The sequence below is a fragment of the Berghia stephanieae genome, chromosome 13 (assembly GCF_034508935.2).
Source record: "Berghia stephanieae isolate SIO BIC M18660-M18661 chromosome 13, UCSD_Bste_1.3, whole genome shotgun sequence".
Lineage (NCBI taxonomy): Eukaryota > Metazoa > Mollusca > Gastropoda > Nudibranchia > Aeolidiidae > Berghia > Berghia stephanieae.
The window spans coordinates 1133051-1140550 of record NC_088372.1 but is presented as its reverse complement, the minus strand read 5'-3'; the positions used below and the strand labels follow the sequence as shown (position 1 = coordinate 1140550).

Below are 7500 nucleotides of genomic sequence, written 5' to 3'. Positions count from 1 at the left end.
CGGTGAGAGAATGTGAGTAAAGGGCCTTCTCCAGTAGGAGGGAGAAAGAGTGTGTGTGCGCGCGCGTTTGTGTGTGTATGTGTGGGAGAGAGATAGAGAGCGAGAGAGAGAGAGAGAGAGAGAGAGAGAGAGTGGGGTAGGAGGGAGAGTGTGTGCGTGCGTGCGTGTGTGTGTGTGTGTGTTTATGTGTGGGAGAGAGAGAGAGAGAAAGAGAAAGAGAGAGAGAGAGAGAGAGAGAGAGAGAGAGAGAGAGAGAAAGAGAGGGAGAGAGAGAGAGAGAATCGGACAGCGGTCACGTCACATTATGTCTAACCTGAGGGGTCAGCAGACTGTATATCCTATATTTAGAAAACCTCTTATCACGAATGTTTGACCTTCCCGTACACCCATTTGGACACAAAAGATACACCCGTTTTCTCCCTTTATGAGTCCTTGTCATCGAGATTCATCTTAAGAAATAATATATTATGGCTTATGTGGGCATTACAGCTTCACACACACACACACACACAAAAGAACAAAATATCAAAACACGGAACGTTTCGGGCTGAAAACCCTTCTTCAGCCAACAACAAACAACAACAACAAAAAACAAAACAAAACAAAACAATAAAGACATAAATACATTACTAAATTCTAGATAGACGTCGTATTGTTTTGTGACATGGCCCGTTACAGATAGTATGCGCTTGACCAAGAAGCTCTTAACATTCATTGCCATCCGGAAGTATAACGGACCAACACACAAAACTATGTGTAACCATGAACTTTTATATATAGTCTGGATAATACAGTTAAGTGAGAATTACTCATAAATGCGGATGGCAAAAAGCAATAACAAAGACTCGAGTGACGTCATCTTCGTTCTATCTATAATAATAATAATAATAATAATAATAATAATAATAATAATATAATAATAATAATAATAATAATAATAATAATAATAATAATAATAATAATAATAATAATAATAATGCCATCCGCGTTTTGTGAGTAATTCTCACTGGACTGAATAAACCAGTCTATAAAAGTTCATGGTTACACATAGTTTTGTGTGTTGGTCCGTAATACTTCCGGATGGCAATGTTGTGAACTTCTGAGCCTAGTGCATACTATCTATATTCCGTTTAGATAGAAGAGAGGAGGAAGAGGGGAGAGAGGAGAGAAATCGAACCAAATCCCGCTGTGTTGTGAGGAATGGTCAATGAATAATGTCTTCGAAACGAGCCCATTTAATATGGTCCATAAAATAATAATAATTTTTGAATACATTGAAATCTTGACTCTCTATCAAAACTCGATGCGATTCGCATAAAATTAATGTTTCCCCATAAATTTAAACCGTGAGATTTCATTCCAACTCGGGTCGAACCATGAACGAGGCGTCTCACCTCAGATGATTTGGATGCTACGCGTTTAGTGATGTGGTCTAGTGATATGACACTCGCTTACGGACAGGAAGGTCCTGGGTTCGAGCCGAGCTCGACGCATAGTTGAATCCTTGGAAAAGGCTCTTTACTCTCACTTTCTTTTCCCGTACTCAGGTGTAAAATGAGTACCTGGCCGTTAAACAGCGTTGACTCTGTCCGGAAAAAAAAATTGTAATATCGCCTAACAGGCGTCATGCCCCGTCCTACATGTTGAGTGTTGCTGTTGGCCACGGACCCATTGTAAAGCGCTTTGAGCACATTTAGTGGATATTGCGCTATATAGAGGCTCTAGTTTGTTTTTAAACTCATACCATCAATATAGATAGAATGAAGTTGACGTTACTTGGGTCTTTGTTGATGTTTTTGCCATCCACGTTTATGAGTAATTCTCACTAAACGGTATCAACCAGACTATAAATGGTCATGGTTACACATTATTTTGTGTGTTGGTCCGCTATACTTCCGGACGGCAATGTTGTGAGCTTCTTATCCAAGCGCATACTATCTTTGGTGAGATTGGTCTGGCGTATTTTACCTTAACTCATACCATCAATCTAGACTTTAAAACCCATGGAGAAGATTATTTTTTTTCACACACGCCGTGTAACCTCGTGTGTTGACACAAGGTTGTCGTGTTGACACAATTCAAACACATCACTCAACACATTAGGGCCACTATCATTGGACGCTAATATTACATTCGCTTCCTCCTGCTCTGTCAACGCCGATGCGCATTGAAACTCCTACTTATTCTCTACATACAACAGTGTTAAATGTCACGATTTGATGATAATAATGAATAAATAATAAAATTGAGGTTTATATAGCGCAGTATCCACTAAATGTGCTCAAAGCGCTTTACAAGGGCTACCTGGTCAACAGCAACATTTAACATGTAGGACGGGACATGACGCCTGTTAGGCGATATTACATTTTTTTTGACAAAGACAACGCTGTTAACGGCCAGGTACTCATTTTACACCTGAGTACGGTGAGAGAATTGTGAGTAAAGAGCCTTTTCCAAGGACTCACCTCTGCGACGAGCGCGAGGCTCGAACCCAGGACCTTCCGATCCGAAAGCGATCTAGACCACATAGATATCGAAATTAAAATAAAAACAAACATCAACAACAAAAATAATGGGGGGGGGGGGGGGTTAGTATTCAGCCGTACTCTGCGTATTGCACGGCTATGTGGTCTAGTGGTATGGCGCTCGGTTTTGGATCGGAAGGTCCTGGGTTCGAGCCTCGCTCCACGCACAGTTGTATCCTTGGAGAAGGCTCTTTACCCACATATATATTTCAGATAGATAGATATATAGATGGATCGATAGATAGATAGATAGATAGATAGATAGATAGATAGATAGATAGATAGATAGATAGATAGATAGATAGATAGATAGATAGATAGATAGATAGATAGATAGATAGATAGATAGATAGATAGATAGATAGATAGATAGATAGATAGATAGATAGATAGACCAATTCAAAGTAGTGAAAAATAAATTGAAGTATTATAGAATACATGTCCAATTCAACAGCTTGTCGATGCGTGAGAAGACACGGGTGATTTAGAAGATATAATATATTATTATTATAGACCCCTTCTACCGTTGCTTTCAATTCAAATCTATAGAATCGAACCTGCATTATACAATATCCCAGGACAGCAAAATTATGCATTAGGCATAACATCGACTTCACTATCTTAACCCTCTCCTTACCAACTATAGGAAAATCGTCACATTCGTTACGATACAACCAACATTTTTGCTTGTTCAAATTTCATTTGTACATGATCAAATTTAAAGAAAATGAACAGTGTCTTGTAGAGCGTGTTTTACGTCTGAGTGATAACAATATATTTTTGTGTTAGTTGGGTGTGAAGTTTTGGGGAAAATCCTGAAAATGGCTGGTAAGGAGACGGTTAATAGGATTCAATAGTCTGATGTCACGTCTGCCCAGAAACCAGCAGTTTGGTTCTAAGCAAGGAAAATCGTTATTTTTTATTCTTCATGCTGGCTAGAACTTTTTCACATGTCATGTAATCAGAATGTATAAAAGTCAAAACATGATCAGATTTATAATGTTTTTCTCCTCTGGACAAACTTTTATGCTCGGAGAAGTATTTCATAAGGGCATCTGCCATTGTTCTGATAGTTTAGAACCAGTTACTAAGTTACTATGCGTCTACAGGAGGGAAGTGACGTCACGACTGTTGAAGCCTATTCAAATCTATAGAATAAAACCTGCATAAATACTATATCTCACGATAGAAATACATACTATGTATTAGGCATAATGTCTACTATCTTAATTACTTTAACCTTTTGCAGGCGAGGTTCGGTTTCAGACTAGTTAACCCATCATCATCATAACACATGGCATGTCAGTCTGAATTTACGAAGGGTAGCCTTCGTTAGCTTTTCTAGCCTGAGACTAGGTCTTGTATTCTGGCGTCGTTTTTAGGTTATTCACCTTAACTACGCCACTATCACATCATCTCATTCATCTGTGGTGTTTCAATCATCCTGTTTTGTTGATAAAGGGGAAACCCGAAACGTTCATTTGATCTGTTTTTGTAATTAAATTGAAGGTTACATTCAATTTCACGTTATTATTTATTTTTAGGTCAGTGGGTGTCCCGATAGCTCAGTTGATAGAGCACTCGCTACACACGCAAAGGGACCGAGATCGATCCCCAGGTGCAGTCGAGATTTTGTTTTTCTGACCTCCCCTTGTCCAGCCAGCAGTGATTGGGTAGATAGATGGGTCTGTTAAATATGGAGGAAAGTACTCAGCGATAGGCTATCGTCCTACCCAAAGGATAGCAAGCAATTGCTATTCTGTCCGTTTCACGCGATAGAAACCCGAGATAAATTCCGGATCCATGGGCCTGATTACTCTGAAGGAACCAAAAATTCGTCTGAAGGAGCCAAAAATTCGTCTGATGGAGCCAAAAATTCGTCTGAAGGAAACAAAAATTCGTCTGAAGGAGCCAAAATTCGTCTGAAGGAACCAAAAATTCGTCTGAAGGAACCAAAAATTCGTCTGAAGGAACCAAAAATTCGTCTGAAGGAACCAAAAATTCGTCTGAAGGAACCAAAAATTCGTCTGAAGGAACCAAAAATTCGTCTGAAGGAACCAAACATTCGTATATCTACTAATTTTTCGTAGTACTAGACAGGCCTGTGTTCAAGAAGTCTACCATCGACTCGGTCAAAAATTATAGGAGAAAAATATTGTTTTAAATTTTTTTTTAAAAAATTGAGCTTTTATATAACGCAATATCCACCAAACGTACTCAAACCGCTTTACAAGGGGTCCCTGGCCAACAGCAACACATAACATTTAGAACGGGACATCACGCCCGTTAGACGATATTACAAATTTAGTTTGGACAAATACAACACTGTTCACGGTGAGAGAATGTGAGTAAAGAGCCTTTTCCAAGGACTCAACAAAGCGCCGAGCGCGAGGCTCGAACCCACGACCTTTCGATCCGAAAGCGAGTGTCATACCACTAGACCACATAGCCCGTTTAAGGTCATGTCAAATTTCAATGCGATTTCTATATAATATTATAATAATATCCCTAAAAGTCTTCTGCTTAAAAAAAAAAAAAACACGCAGTGATTTGCGGGGCGGGTTGGGGATGATAAAAAGGTCCAAGCGATGATAGTGATGAGGACAAGACAAGGACGACACGCCAAAAGCATACACACACGTTTTCATGTAAACATGTAAACACAGGCCGCGTGTAAACACGAGGACACTGCCGACTATTAGGTAGGTACACGAGGGGATGGATGACCTTCCTATTCTTATGAAATTAACAAGTCCAACCTTCCTCTTTTGACGTCAACGACCTTGCTATAATTTATTATGATAATTCCGTGTGTCCCAAAATATATGTCTTAACCCTCTCCATACCAACTATAGGAAAATCGTCACATTCGTTACGAAACAACCAACATTTGTGACCCATCGTGTCGAACCAAATTCTAAAACAGTCAAATTACAGTTAGTTGCACTGGTTAAAAATATAAATTTTCGCTATTAAGACTCTTAAAAAACGATAATCATTCTCCTCAATAAAACAAACAAACTCAACCCAAGTCTGATATTTCTGGCTATAAGTTCCATTTTCAACATCTTAGTCATCCCGACATAATACCGTTTCGAGGCGAGGGGTCACATTTTACTAATTCAAATTTCTCTTGTACATCACAAAATTTAAAGAAAATGAACACAGTGTGTTGTGGAGTATGTTTTGTATAAAGAAATTATTTATCGTCAAGAACTTTACTGCTATTGTGTTTGTGTGATAAAAATCTATTTGTGTGTTAGTTTGGTGTGACGTTTTGGGGAAAATCCTGAAAATGGCTGGTAAGGAGAGAATTAAAGTCCTTCTTGATATGTACTTGTTATTCCACCCTTCTGTTTGGAAAACCCTATCATTTCTTGGTAAATACGTTTAATCGCTAAAATGTATTCTTTAACTTGTTCCTCCGTTCATTTATTCATTTATTTATCTATTCATTTACTTATTTATTCATTCATTTCTTAATTTATTCATTCATTTATCCATTTATTTTCTTATTTGTCGATCTATTTATTCATTTATTTATTTATTTATTTACTAATTCAGTTACTTATTTATTCATTTATTTATCTATTTGTTCTGGGAAATTGAGAACCCAAGCCCGTTCCCCATAAGTTTCTGGTATTTGAATTTGTTTTAGTCCGTATTTCAAAAATCAAGATTAAATAATATTCAAAATGTAAGCATGAAAAAAGTCCATCTGGAAACAACATCCCTTTGAGAAAATAATTAATGGTAACATAATAAAATCCTATCTACATTATGTACTCACATTTCAATTTCACGTTCACTTACATTACATTACATAGAATTTGCAATTTTGACACGTTTGACGAACTTATCTGACCATCCGGCGGCGTTCAACACGCAATCCGACTTCACAGGTGACGATAGAATAGAAGGAAAAAAATGTCATTAACTTTTGAGTCGTCTGTCCACAAGCTAAGCTAAGCAGCACACTCGTACACTCGTAGGGGCGACAACAACAACATATATCTCTATCTACTTCTACTACTACGGGACGGCGGACACGGCGGGAGGGACGGTAGCTAGAGTTGACGACGGGCTTTGGTCCGGTTTGTGGGTGGGAGAGGTTGGGGGTGGGGGTGAAGAGAGAGAGAGAGAGAGAGAGAGAGAGAGAGAGAGAGAGAGAGAGAGAGAGGGGGGGGGGAGGAATACCGGATTATTTTTTGCAAAAAAAATGCCAAACAAGTCACGTAGGGGGGAAAAAATAGGTCCGGATGAATTGAATAATAATTTTTTTTATCCAAGTATTTTTGGGGGGAAATACTTTTTTATGTTTAAAAAGTAGGCAGGGGAGAGATTGTGGTGGAGGCAGTTAACGTAAATTATGAAATAGAATATTATATTCTTTATCTTCTTACCATTATTATCTGGTTAGAAATGTTAATGCTTCTTACCCATGCAGTCAAAAGTTGTAACCTTGTCTGGACCATTTTCGGTTGTAATTATTTAAATTTTGTGCCGTTATAGCAGGTTTATCTAACAAATAAGCAAAAGTAGATGATTTAAATTTTATTTTTAAAATGCCAAAGAAAAAAATAACGTCAACGCCTTCCATGCCATCGAAAAGAAACAAAACAATGTTGTTGAAATTCGGTGTTCAAAATACCAAATTGGCAACCCGTGAAAAGTGTAAAGTTTTTGTTTGTTTTTTTTAAAAAAAGGGGGGGGGGGGGGGGGGGGGGGGGGGCAGTTACGATGTCTGTTCGTCTGCTAGATACGGCTTTAGGAGTTGTCGGGATTGGGTTGTTCCGGTCAACACGCAACATAGAGAGGTCTCTCTCTCTCTCTCTCTCTCTCTCTCTCTCTCTCTCTCTCTCTCTCTCTCTCTCTCTCTCTTTCTTTCTCTCTCTCTCTCCTTTCTTTCTCTCTCCTTTCTTTCTCTGTCTCTCTCTCTCTCTCTCTCTCTCTCTCTCTCGAGAGAGAGAGAGAG

At 38.6% G+C, this 7500-nt stretch overlaps 1 protein-coding gene across 12 annotated transcripts in view; it reads right to left on the bottom strand.

The window, feature by feature from the left end:
- The window catches only part of LOC144959128 (uncharacterized), a 141325-nt gene that overhangs the window by 52248 nt on the left and 81577 nt on the right, over positions 1 to 7500 (bottom strand). The window contains exon 1 of one of the 12 annotated variants that reach the window (XM_078891593.1): positions 6316 to 6505. The exons of the other annotated variants lie outside the window; for them this stretch is intronic. The gene's annotated coding sequence lies outside the window, so the exon portion shown is untranslated. Of the gene's footprint in view, positions 1 to 6315; positions 6506 to 7500 lie in introns of those variants that run through there. 12 annotated transcript variants of the gene reach the window in all.